This window comes from Eriocheir sinensis, chromosome 55, assembly GCF_024679095.1.
Source record: "Eriocheir sinensis breed Jianghai 21 chromosome 55, ASM2467909v1, whole genome shotgun sequence".
Taxonomy (NCBI): Eukaryota; Metazoa; Arthropoda; class Malacostraca; order Decapoda; family Varunidae; genus Eriocheir; species Eriocheir sinensis.
In genome coordinates this window covers 3436928-3444742 of record NC_066563.1, presented here as the reverse complement: position 1 = coordinate 3444742, position 7815 = coordinate 3436928, and positions in this window count along the sequence as shown.

Sequence of the window (7815 nt, the reverse complement as noted above, 5' to 3'; positions counted from 1 at the left end):
TTAATTCAATTTGCAATATTTCTTGAAAAAAACACAAAAACATTGAAGGCGAAACCTGGCCGCTCCAATATCTACTCTCGGAGGTGAGTGAAATCACACTTCTAGTGATTTGTGACCATTCTAGTGATTCAAGCAAGCGCATATATCTACTGCGTTATTTTTGTCTTTTGGCGAAAATAAAATTGGAATGAGTCATACAGTACATAATAACCCAGAAACAATCATGATAATTCAAGGCCGAATCCCGTCCACTAAAATAAGATGCGATCACACGGATAAATAGCTCACTGCATTTATACAGTCTGTCTGTGTCAGTGTGATCGAAGACATAGAGTTACAAGCAGACAGACAGGCACACAAAAGGAAAGAAACACACAGACAGAGGGACAGACAAAGTTCTGACCCATTTTCCTCACAAGGACTCTGGTATCTGAGGTTACTGACACGAGTCAATATTTCGTTCCCTCTGATGTGTGTGTATGTGTGTGTGTATGTATGTATGTGTGTGTGTGTGTGTGTGTGTGTGTGTGTGTGTGTGTGTGTGTGTGTGTGTGTGTGTGTGTGTCTCTCTCTCTCTCTCTCTCTCTCTCTCTCTCTCTCTCTCTCTCTCTCTCTCTCTCTCTCTCTCTCTCTCTCTCTCTCTCTCTCTCTATATCTATATCTATCTATCTATCTATCTATCTATCTGTCTGTCTGTCTGTATCTATCTATCTCTCTATATCTATATATATATATATATATATATATATATATATATATATATATATATATATATATATATATATATATATATATATATATATATATATATATATATATATATATATATATATATATATATATATATATATATATATATATATATATATATATATATATATATATATATATATATATATATATATATATATATATATATCATATTTTCCTTTTCAAGAGAAGGTTTCGTTCACATTGGTATTTATATTTTCAATTATTCATTTTTCCAGTTGCTTCCAGTGATATTTATTTTCTCTAATTGAGAGAGAGAGAGAGAGAGAGAGAGAGAGAGAGAGAGAGAGAGAGAGAGAGAGAGAGAGAGAGAGAGAGAGAGAGAGAGAGAGAGAGAGAGAGAGAGAGAGAGAGAGAGAGAGAGAGAGAGAGAGAGAGAGAGAGAGAGAGAGAGAGAGAGAGAGAGAGAGAGAGAGAGAGAGAGAGAGAGAGAGAGAGAGAGAGAGAGAGAGAGAGAGAAAACTACTTCATCCCGCCGCTGTAAACACTCGCCCCTTGTACTCCCAAACAAGAGAGCTCAAAGAGAGAGAGAAAAATGTTAGTTATAAGGCGACCGTGTGCCGCGTGACTATAACAGCTAGTGAGTAGGAAAGGAAAGGATAAGAGGGAAAAACTAATTAGAAGAATGGCAGAGTATTGAAAGGAAAGGAACACCGTTATGAATACAAAACGTGTGACAAGGCAATGGTGTCAAAAAGGGACGTAAAGTAAAGGCTGAAAAATCAAGATGAGCGGGAAGAGAGGACAAGGATATGAAACAGGGACGTAAATAAGAGGGAAAAATTGAAAACAGGGAATACAAAAGAACTGAAAAAAACTGTCCTAAAAAAAATAGACGTGATTATACAAGGCTGGGACACAGAGGTAAAGTTTGAAGGGGGAGAATGAAAACGAATGAAAGACGAGCTGGAAATAAGTGTGCCCCCCTTCAGTGTGCCCTTATTAAGAGTCACGCCGCAAGCTGGAGGGTGTGGAAAGCCCGGGGAGTCTGTGAGAGGGCAGCCCCGTCCCCAGGTGTGTATGTGTCTGCCTCTAGGGGATTACCTTCCTCTTCTCTCTGCTACGTGAAGGGCCTGCCACGCTACTTCCTTTCACTGTAGTTTTTGTGGTTGTTCTTTTTTTTTTTTCTTTTTTTTGTATTACGTTCTCCATTATCTTTTTCCCCTTTCTCTTTTCGTCTTCCCTTTCCCCCTTCTCCTTTTTTTCCTTTTCTTCTTCATCTCCTCCTCCTCCTCCACCTTCTACTTCTTCTTTTTCTTCTTCTTCCTCTTCTTCTTCCTCTTCTTTTTTTTTTTCTTTTTTTTTGAGACAGCTCAAGCCCGCTACTCGCTGCTCCTCCTCTTCTTCTCCTCCTCTTCTTCTTCCTCTTCTTCCTCTTCTTCTTCTTCTTCTTTTTCTTCTCTTCTTCTTCTTCGTCTTCTTCTTCTTCTTTTTCTTTTTCTTTTTCTTTTCTTTTTCTTCTTCTTCTTCTTCTTTTTCTTTTTCCTTTTTCTTTTTTCTTTTTCTTCTTCTTCTTCTTCTTTTTTTTCTTTTTTTCTTCTTCTTCTCTTTCTTTTTTTTCTTCTTTTGCCTTTGCCTCTTCTTGTTCTTCTTGTTCTTGTTCTAGTTCTTCTTGTTTTTGTTCTTCTTCTTTATATTATTTTATTACTATTTAAAAAACTAAGATCGTGCTCCCCTCGAGACCTTCTATTCATTTGTTTGATCATTCTTCATCACTGGAATTGTTATTTTACGGGCAAATTTTTTTTTTCTCGACTTTTATCTTTTTTATGCTTCGGTTTTACTTTCATTGTATTTTTCACCCTTCGAGTGAGGGGTCTATTTGCGTGACAGGTGGTGCGTTTTTTCGACAATATTTTCTAATCAAGATTTTTTGGGAGTTTTCTGGTATTTTATTGGACTGGATAATTTTTGTTTTCAATATTTTGAGTTTGTCATGACCAAAAACTTCGTTTTTTTGTCATCTGTCAGGCGCTGTTTTTACAGGCAAGAGAGTTTTATATTTTTTGGGTGAAGCTTTTTTGTTTATCTGATATTTTGTTGCAGTGGACATTCTTTGTTTTCCATTTCTCTTTTTACTTTTATCTTGTGAGTTCGTTTTGATTGTGGAATTTTTTTTTCTCACAGAAAAGTGTATAATATATATATATATATATATATATATATATATATATATATATATATATATATATATATATATATATATATATATATATATATATATATATATATATATATATATACACACACACCGATTTGTTTTTAGTTTGGTTAAAGTTCGCATTGTCAAATATTTCTTAGTCTAGGTTTATATGGTTTGATTTTTTTGTTTATTTTTTTTAGTTATATTTACTCGGATTCAAGCAGTTTCTCAGTATCTCGTACACACATGCAGTTCACAAATTTATGGGTACACGGTTGTCAGCGAAGTGTCTTTCTTTTTCCTGTTATTTTGTCTGAAGTTTTCTGTTTTTTTTTATATTTTTTATCTCACATTTTTGGAGGGAGTGAACGAGAGGCGGGGGTGCGAAGGGCAGGAGAAGACGAGTGGGAGGCGATGGAAAGGGTGCAAGGAAATGGGATGGGGAAGTGCTGGAAAGAGTGTGCGGAATCGTTGGGAGTGATGGGAGAGGCGTAAAGGGACGATAGAGGTTGTAGTAAGCGTGGAAGGGAGCTTTGAGAAGGATAGGAGGGAAAGGGAGCAGAAAGAGGAATAGGAGAGGAAGGATAAGAGGCAGGAGGGATGGAGTCGGAGTAAGGGGGAGGGTGGGGATGTTAGGGGAAGGTTGGAGAGGCAGGAGGGGCGAGAGAGCTTCCAGCAGCAGAGGTAGTCGTGGGTTGAGAGCTTCGTTAGAGCCCTGAAGGATCCTCGTGTTGCTGGAGGCTTCTCTTGCCCCCTCTCTTCCGCCTGGAGCCTCTCGTGCCGACAGGAGAGATTTCGTCCCCATTCCCCGCGGCCCCAAGCCATAAACAAGTGCACAGTGCCCTTGTTTGTGCTTTCCTTGTCGGTGTGTGTTTGGTACTGTGATACGGAACCAACGGTCCTTCATTAGTCCTGTACCCTTGTATTCCTTCTATATAATGGGCTCGTACGTCTTAGTATATTGTGAGGTGTGTATGAATAGCTTGTTTTCGAAAGCTTATTTTTTATTTCATCTATTTTGTACGCTCCATTCCAATTGGTAAAGGAATCGGGATGAAAGTTACTTTGAAAATTGTGCTGGAGAACAAGTGAACCATTGTCATAATATAAATTGATAAAATATTTCTTTCATTGTCTAATCTTGGCTCAGTTTTTTCTTTCAGTCTTCTTTCAGACTTGTTTACTGCTAAAAGTTAGTTAGAATTACGTGTTTGTATGTACGCGTATGCTATGTTTTATTTTTCTATTTATTATTTACTTGTTTTTTGCTTTTTAGTTTTTACAATCTCTACAAGTGCTCCGGGCCACACAAAATGCTTTCTTGGAGTGCGTCCTCTAACCTTTCTTTTCTTCGTCTCCTTCCCACGCACACTACATCTTCACGGTCGAATGGCTTAAGAGGGTCACTTCCCCCCTCCGTGCCCAGTCAAGACCTAAATGTCACTTTCCTCGACATCCCAAAACAACTTTTCCCTGGGGGCCTCATCACTGCTAATCCCCTCAGCCTTAATACCTCCATGAAGACCAAACAGGTCCCACTCTCTCCCTCTTCCCCCGAACATTTTTCCCATCCATTCTCGTTGGCTTTCGTTTCCTTAAATCTAAACGGCACATTTTCTCCGTGATTTTTCTAAAGGTCACCAGAAAGTTATATACCTTTTTCGTCCATTGTCGGTCTCTTACTCCTTTATTACGTGTATCCTGTGTTATTTTTATACCTTTATCTTTACTCTTTTATCCCCGTCGCACCATGCTCTTTTGTTGCTCTTAATTAAGTAAAAAATACATTATCTATTTCGTCCCTTTTTCGTTCTTCTACACCTTTATCACGCAGATCATGTACTCTTTTTGAATTCCCCCATCCTCCGTCTTTCCGCCTTCCTCCCTGCCGCCGGCCAATCTCATCTTCCGAGGCAACAACATTACTGTCCCTCTTCCTTGAGGCCAGTTGGCACCCTATAGGTTAGTGCTTGGCTCGTTTCAAGGTAAGTTCTCTCGCGTTCCTCTCAGCCACCTGATGCTAACCGGCAATAAGACGTCTCAGCAGCTTTGCGACGTGCACTTCTGCTTTACTCTCACCCTCTTCCGCTCCCTCCTCACCTCAAGCCATGATCTCTAGCATCTGCACTCACTTTTTTTTAGAAGCTGGATAAGTTGCACGTGGTTCTGCATAACTGATAAAGGAGCAGGCCAAAGTAATCCTCTTGACATGACAAGAGGAATGTTTGGTTACGACCCCTTGCTAAACGATGCCGAGACTTTTCCATCGTGTTCCCTCCCCGCCACGACACCTTGTGATAGGCATATGAAGAGGGTCTGGGAAACATTTCAAAAAGCCGCAGAGACGATCGTTTCGTCTATCACAGTGGGCATCTGCCGTTCATGTTCCAAGCAAATTCCGTAGAGGAGAGAAAGAAGGGTTATTGAAAGGTGTCTTCGCATGTAGTCTTGACAAATTAAAAAAAAAGAAACTCACTTCTACAGACGCTCAGCATATTAGTTCATCTTCGAAGTATCATTTTGAGTATATGATTATTTTTCATCATAAACTGACCACTTACATGAAGTTCCCAGTCATTACACACGCTCATGATATAAGGTAATTAATCCTTCCTCATTCATGTCGGCTTAATTCTCTGACTTTTCTGACACAACAATGAGGATTTTGATGCTTTGGCCGTGACCAGACACATTAGTGCGTGTTGTTCCTGATTAAAACGGGCGTATCAAAACATTTACTTTTATGACGCTAGTAAAATGTACTTGACATTTTATGTTATGCTGTAAAAAAAGATGCAGCAGCCCCGCCTCTCACCTCCCCTGGCTAAATCCGGGGCCTTATCCGCCGTGTTATTTGACGACGCGTCGAGAGCCTGGAGCCGCGCTGCTGCTGGTGGCCTCACTACCAAGGCTATGGAGAGTCAAGGAACGAGAATACACAACAAGCAACACTTTATTGCTCAACAGTAAATAATGTTATTCACGCTTATGACTGTGATAAGTCATGTTTTGTGTTGCCCGTGAAGGTCCATGTGATCGTGTGAGCAGACTATGCCAGCTGCATGGTTCTTTTCTGACAGACAAACTGGCATTCGGCCGTTTGTCAAGTTGAGATGTTAACTTCTTCAAATTTATGGAGCATTTTAGCGTCTACTGATAGAGGGAGAAAAAGGATCTCTCGGGGCACTGAAAATGTTAGTAAGACTGGATGTATTTTTAGTCAGATAAGGAATGAAATTTTTAAATCTAAATTCAAAAGTATGGGGGATTTTAGAAAGCAATCACTGCCTTGAATTTCATAATGGAAACAGCCAATCACATCCGCTTAAAGGAAATAGACTCAGTTGGCTGAATGGCGCTCTGCCTCGCGGTCCTGTGGCTCCCTTGGGAGCGACCGGCTCCCAAAACGGGTGATCGACCTCCTGCAGGACACAAGCGCCTCTGGCGGCCCCCGCCGCTCGCCTCCCTGAGCAGATTCCAGACTCGGACCCGAGATCCTCTTATCTTTCTTTTGTCGCAGGTGCCTCTGTGCCGTGATTAGCTCCAGACTTTTTCAAGATTATCCATTTTTCTGCCTCTCTTCCTCTTTTGTTTCTTTGCGCGTCTGTCTCCTATGATCACAGACTTCAAAGTTACGATTGCGGGAAAGGAAAAAAAGGTCGTGATATATTCCGCAGTTTGGGAAAACTGGCCACTTGGCAAAACCTATGGCGCCAAGCATCCATTAGTCCTGTGAAAATTAGTATTAGCGTTGTTAGAGTTTGGAAACTTTTAATGAGGTCCAGTATGTAAAGCTTACGTGCGTTATAAGCACAACTTAGAAGTAATCCAAATATAATTGATCCTTGACTTTAATTTCTTTTTCTTTAGCCATGAACCTGATTTCTGCTTCAATGCTAACGGCGGCTGCAAAAAATAATTATGACCTCAGCCTTCATTTGTGTATCTGGCGGTTCTACGGGATATGCTACACAATTATATCATTAAAAGCGCTCTAGGTCCCTTACATCCCTCTAGAAAGATAATGATAAAAGCCTTCACTTTTCCATCGGGCGACTCTACGGGGTATGCTACGCAGAATTTACTAAAGTGGTGCCTTTGCTCCCTAGATCCTTCCTCAAAAATAAGTACAAGCTTAGCATTACCTCCTATCCCAGGTAACTCTTAAGGCTATGCTGGAAACTCGAACAAGCTCCCTAATGACGCTTCATCTCCCTCATCTCCCTCTCGCGGGCCGCTGATTGGAGGGCTATTAAGTGGAGTGTTTGAAACGCACTCTTTCCCTCGCTGGACGCACCCCGCTTCCCATCATCACTTATTCACCGCCTGAAGCTCGCGGAAACACTGCGTGACGTTTGTTTTATTTGGCTTCCTGCTGCTCCCTGCCCGTCTCTCCTCCTCCTCCTCACCCTCACCCACTTCCCTTCCCTTCCCATCCCTCATACCTGCCTGCCAGTCTTCCTCTCCTCAATCGGTTCCCTCCCTTCCCCAGGACGGGTTCGACTGCATCCTCCTCCTTTCTATTGTCCCGCCGCCTAAAAAAATAATTTGGATCTCTTTGTCCGTTATCCTTCCTGCCTCTGTTTGTGCGTCAGTATGTTTGTGTGTCTGGGTAATCTGTCTGTCTGTCTGTCTGTCTGTCTGTCTGTCTGTCTGTCTGTCTGTCTGTCTGTCTGTCTGTCTGTCTGTCTGTCTGTCTGTCTGTCTCTCTCTCTCTCTCTCTCTCTCTCTCTCTCTCTCTCTCTCTCTCTCTCTCTCTCTCTCTCTCTTCCTGAATGAAGCATATTCCGCCAGTAACATATGTATAGTGAATAAGCGAGTCAATTCAATTTGTCGTTCTACATACTTGCATCACTTTCGTCCAGCAGAACTAAAGAGCCGGAATAACGTGACGTTCCAAC